Source organism: Myotis yumanensis, unplaced genomic scaffold, assembly GCF_028538775.1.
Source record: "Myotis yumanensis isolate MYYU_CA2020_CCGP unplaced genomic scaffold, mMyoYum1.0.hap1 SCAF_5, whole genome shotgun sequence".
Classification (NCBI taxonomy): Eukaryota; Metazoa; Chordata; class Mammalia; order Chiroptera; family Vespertilionidae; genus Myotis; species Myotis yumanensis.
The window spans coordinates 77,296,095-77,302,014 of record NW_027223756.1 but is presented as its reverse complement, the minus strand read 5'-3'; positions in this window follow the sequence as shown (position 1 = coordinate 77,302,014).

The window sequence follows — 5,920 nt, the reverse complement described above, 5'->3', positions numbered from 1 at the left end:
AAAAAATAAATAAATAAATAAATAAATAAAAACAATTCCTAAAATTTATGTGTTCATTTTTAGGCTTTTGAAAGGAAGTAAACCTTTTTAGAAATAGGTGTTTCTGTCCTGAAACTTGCATGTGAAACCCTGGTCTCATTTTACCTTGATATTAAAACATTTTAACAGTGGGGGAAAAATCAAGATCAATCCACACATGTACAAATCTCAGTAACCCAAAGTAGGATTTTTAAAAAATTATGTGGCCCTAGCTGGTTTGGCTCAGTGGATAGAGCGTCGGCTGAGGACTGAAGGGTCCTGGGTTCAATTCCGATCAAGGGCACATGCCTGGTTGTGAGCTCGATCCCCAGTAGTGGGTGTGCAAGAGGCAGCTAATCAATGATTCTCTCTCATCATTGATATTTCTCTCTCTCCCCTCTCCTTTTCTCTCTGAAATCAATTTTAAAAAATACATATACAGACAGTCTTCGGGTTACGTCGGATTCGAAGTACATTGTTTTGTGGTTACGTGGCCATCTCCCATTTATTTATAAATTAAAAAGTTACGTCATTTCGACATATGTACATATGTGCTTTATGTTTTTCATTATTTATTTACCACAAGGTCAGGAATTGTTATCTTTCTTTTAACATTTTTTTTACTGTTTCACTTCATTACTGCTGTGTATGTGCTCCATGTGAATGACGTAGGTGCTTATGTAGGTGGGTTCCAACTTACGGCAAAAATCGCGTTATGTCGCGCTGTAGGAACAGGTCTCCGACTAAACCCGAGGACCTACTGTATATACATAAAAATTATGTGTCCCAGCCGATATGGCTCAGTGACTGAGCACTGACCTATGAATCAGGTCATGGTTTGATTCCTGGTCAGGGCACATGCCTGGGAGGCGAGTGTGATGTCTCTCTCTCTCCCTTCCTCTCTCTAAAATTAAAAAAAACAATACCCACATATCTTCGGGTGAGGATTAAAAATAATCATTACAGTAAAATAAACAAAAAGGACACATTCACTACAGAAATCAGTTGGTTGGGTGTCCTCCTGTGCACCAGGAGGTTGCTGGTTGGATTCGGTCAAGGGCACATGCCAGGCTTGTGGGCTCCATCCCTGGTAGGAGGTGTGCAGAAGGCAGCTGGTAGATGTTGCACTCTCACGTTGATGTTTCTCTCTCCCTCTCCTTTCCCCACTCTCTAAAAATCAATAAACTATTTTAAAAAATATTTTCTTTATTGATCTCAGAGAGGAAGGGAGAGGGAGAGAGAGAAACATCAATGATGAGAGAGAATCATTGACAGGCTGCCTCCTGCACAGCCCCAACTGGGGATTGAGACCAGAACCCAGGCATGTGCCTTTGAGCAGATTTGAACCTGGGACCCTTCAGTCCACAAGCCAACACTGTATTCACTGAGCCAAACCAGCTAGGGCAATAAACTATTCTTAAAAAAAGCCCTACCCCGTTTGCCTCAGTGGATAGAACATTGGCCTACAACTGAAGGGGCCCAGGTTAGATTCCGGCCAAGGGCACATGCCTGGGTTGCGGGCTCGATCCCCAATGTGAGGCATGCAGGAGGCAGCCAATGGTTTTCTCTCATCATTGATGTTTCTATCTCTCTCTCCTTCTCCCTTCCTCTCTGAAATAAATTTTTTTCTTTTTTAAAAAGTAAGTAAAATAGAACCATCATATGACCCAGCAATTCCATTTCTGGGTGCATATCCTGAGGAAATGAAATCAGGATCTTGAATACCTGCACTCCCACATTCACTGGAGATTAACAACTAGAGACCCAGTACACGAATTCGTGCATCAGTGGGGTCCCTCAGCCTGGCCTGCAGGATCAGGCTGAAACCAGCTTTCCGACATCCCCCATGGGGTCCCGGATTGCAAGAGAGCACAGGCCAAGCCAAAGCACCCCACTGGTGCACGATTGGGGCTGGGGAGGGACACAGGAGGTTGGCCAGCCAGGAGGGACCATGGGAGGGCTCCAGGGCATGTCCAGCCCATCTTGCTCAGTCCTGATTGGCCTGACCCCAGCAGCAAGCTAAAATACCAGTTGGAGCATCTGCCCCCTGGTGGTCGGTGCATGTCATAGCGAGCGGTTAAGCAGCCTTAGCATATTATTAGCATATTATGCTTTGATTGGTTGAACGGATGACTGGACACTTAGCATATTAGGCTTTTATTATATAGGATAACCAGAATATGGAGACAACCTAAGTGTTATAGACAGAGGAATAAAGAAAATGCAGTATATGTTTTACATACATACATATGTAGTAAATATAATTCACTACATATGTATGTATGTAAAAAGAATAGGATTCAGCTTTTAACACTTGGAGTGCGGGTGAATTTCCCGCCAAAATATAAGATGGCTCTGTCTTTTGGTTTTGTTCCATCCACCAAAAGGGTGGATTACAAACAAATATTTGGTAATACGCAGTTACAATCGGCCCGAGTTTACACGTTTCCCGCACTCCACCGCAAATCTATATGAACCGAGTTAAAGACGGCTCCCGCGGAGTACTCGCAATTCACGCGAGCCGACTTAACTCGTTTCCCGCACTCCAAAAAAAAGAAATCCTGCCACTTGCAACAACCTGGATGAATCTGAAAGACATTATGCTAAGTGAGGTAAGTTAGACACAGCAAGACAAATGACCTCACTTATAGGTGGAATCTAAAAGTTGAGCGCTGCTAGTGTTGCTCAGTGGTTGAGTGTGGACCCATGCACCAGGAGGTCACCGATTTGATTCCTGGTCAGGGCACATGCCCAGGGTTGCAGGCTCGATCCCTAGTAGGGGGTGTGCAGGAGGCAGCTGATTGATGTTTCTATCTCTCCATCCCTCAACCTTCCTCTCTAAAATAAAAAATAAAAAATATTTTAAAAATAAATTTAAAAAAACAAAGCTGAAGTCATAAAACCAGAGAGTAGAATGGTGGTCCCTGAGGGTCAGGGACCAGGAAGATGTTGGTCAAAGGGCATACTTCCAGTTATAAGAGTAAGTCATGGGGATCTAATGTACAGTGTGGTGACCAACGTTAACAATACTGTGCTGTGTCCTGACAGCCACTAAGTGGTCTCACCACACACACAAAGGACACATTACCCATAAACAAGAGGGGGAAAGTGCCAACAGAAATGGACATACAGAAGACCTGGCTGTTAAAATTAAATGGCAAGGACAATAAAGTTACTGCTATAAATCCGTTAGAAGAAAATGGGGCAGGAAGGTGAAAAGATGGATTTCAACCAAGAAGTAGAAACTACAAAGGGAGAAATGGAAACTAGTACTAAAAATATCTACAAAGAATTTACTGGATAGATGAAGAGCAGATAAAACACACAAAAGAGAAATAACAGATGCTCTTTGACTTATTATGATGGGATTACATCCCAATAAACCCATCATAAGTTGAAAATATTTTAAGTCGAAATGCATTCCAAACATCACAGCTAACCTGGCCCACCATGAACATGCTCACAACATGTATAACCTGCACTTGCCACCCTACCCAGAATCACAGGAGAGGCTCATACCGCACACTGCTAGCCCAGAAAAAGATAAAAATTCAAAGTACTGAATGAGTATCACTTTTGCACCATCATAAAGTTGAAAAATCATAAATCAATCCATTGTTCAGTTACTCTCCATATATCCAAAGATAGTAAAATAATCCAAAAAATAAAAAAACAGAAGAGTATCAGAAACCTGTGGGATCATGTATAATAGTCCTACGTATAGGTATCTGAAGCATTGGGGGGAAAGAGAAAATGGGCCAAAAAAACAAACAAACCCAAAAAACTAACAACAAAAAAATGGAAGACATAAAAGCAGGAAAGTTTCCAAAATTGATGAAAGATGTAACTCAAAGATCTAAGCAGCTCAGCAATGTACAGCAGGATGTATACAAAGAAAACCACACACCATCATCAAATAACAAATATAAAGAACGAATTCTTAAAAGCAGCCAGACAAAAGGATACCTTACTTTGAAGGGAACAATGCTGACAACTCAGCTCTCATCAGGAATGTCTTTAAAATCCAATCACCTTGCTTCATGTGTGTTTAGAAAAGCCTGACGACAAATTCTCTTGATTTGGTAAATTGTTTTGTCTTCTTACCTGTAGATCCTGAGGACTATCATCTTTAAAACAGAATCATTTTACTAGGCTCCGTCATGAACATGATGGTTTTCTTATGTCCCCAGGTGTACCTTCACCTCGGAGACTCGGGCCTTTCCTCTACCCACTGGTAGATGGAATGTTTTAAACACTAGTTCTGATTTTCTTCAGAGACTGGAATGACATATCCTGCCTTCTGTTTGCCATCACCGCCACCTCCGATGCCTCACCCTTTGTGGTCCTCTCTTCATGCTCTTGTTCTTCTGCTTCCAAAGCCCTTCCTCAAACCTTTCTCAGAGTCTTGGCACCTTGCATTTTATTCTTTGTTTCTTAAATAATTTCTCAGATTTCCTGAGTTCAAGCTGCTGTTTCCAGTTTTTTCTTGCCCATTTCTGCCATTAGTTTATGAATTTCTAATCCAAGATGTTTTTCACACCGTCAAGTGCTCTTGGGGGCAAGTCTGGCTGTTCTCCTGGGCTTTGCGGTTTCCAATGGGAGGTGGGTTTCCCATCTGCAGGTGGGAGGACCACATTCTGGATTCCCTAATTCCTTTGCCTCTGACCAGCCCTCCTGCCTGCATGCCCCACGAGACAGACCTGTAGCGGGGCAGGAGTGAGCAGGAGGCCAAGATCCCACAGGAGAAGTGGGAACGGGGTGTTGAGCACACTTGGTCTATCTTCTGGTGGTTCTGTGTTATTTGAGGAGAAAATGCTGGGCCAGTCAGTTAAGAGTCTGCCACTGTCTTCAAGACCTGGAAATCCCATTAAACTCTTTCAAGAATGTTGACTTTTATCATTGCTTTGTTGGCTACTATCTGAGTCTGCTAGGGTGGCCCTGAGCAGCTCAATCCACAGACGTTTCTCACAGTGGAAGAGGCTGCAAGCCTGAGGTCAAGGTGCCAGCAGGGCTGCTCCTGGTGAGGGTCCTCCTCCTCCTGGCTGCCTTCCTGCTGCATCCTCACATGGTGGAGAGCGAGCCCTGGCCTCTTCCTCTCCTGACAAGGATACCAATCCTGCCGTGGAGGTCCCACCCTTGAACCTCATCTAACCCTGATCACCTCCCCAAAGCCCCACCTCATAACACTATCCCTCTGGGGCAGTGGGTGTCAACCCATGAATGTGGGAAGACACATTCAGTCCACAGCCACCCAGTTGTCCTGTCGGCACTCACAGCCTCTTTCCGCTCGCTCAGTGCTTGGGTGCACTCAAGACATCATTCTGCCTGACCGGCGTGGCTCAGTGGTTGGGCCTCAAACTATGAACCAACCAGGAGGTCACAGTTTGATTCCCCGTCAGGGCACATGCAGGGGTTGCAGGTTCATCCCCAGTGGAGGGTGTGCAGGAGGCAACCAATCAATGATTCCCTCTCATCACTGATGTTTCTCTCTCTCTCTCCCTCCCTCGCCCTTCCTCTCTGAAATCAATAAAACATATTAAAAAAACAACTTACCATCCTGATATAACAAGTACCTTGTTTCTTCTGGAAAGCAAGCCACTTAATGCTTTATTCTATGTGTGCATAACTGGCGAGGTCACCTGCTGTTCTGCACTTCGTGATCTCGCCCTTTCTTGTCATTCAGTAACAGTGGGGGTTTTGCCTACCCACCAAGAACACAACCAAACCAGCTCTTACACTCACTTTAGTTGTTCCTTTGTTCCTGACCATCCATTCTTCCCTGGCTACCCAAATCCTCTTCTGACACCACCTCCTAGGCTGTCCCTTCCCAGGGATGCGGGCATTTGAACTGCTGCTCGTCTCAGCAAAGCCTCTCAGAAAGACCGGACACTATACTCAGAAC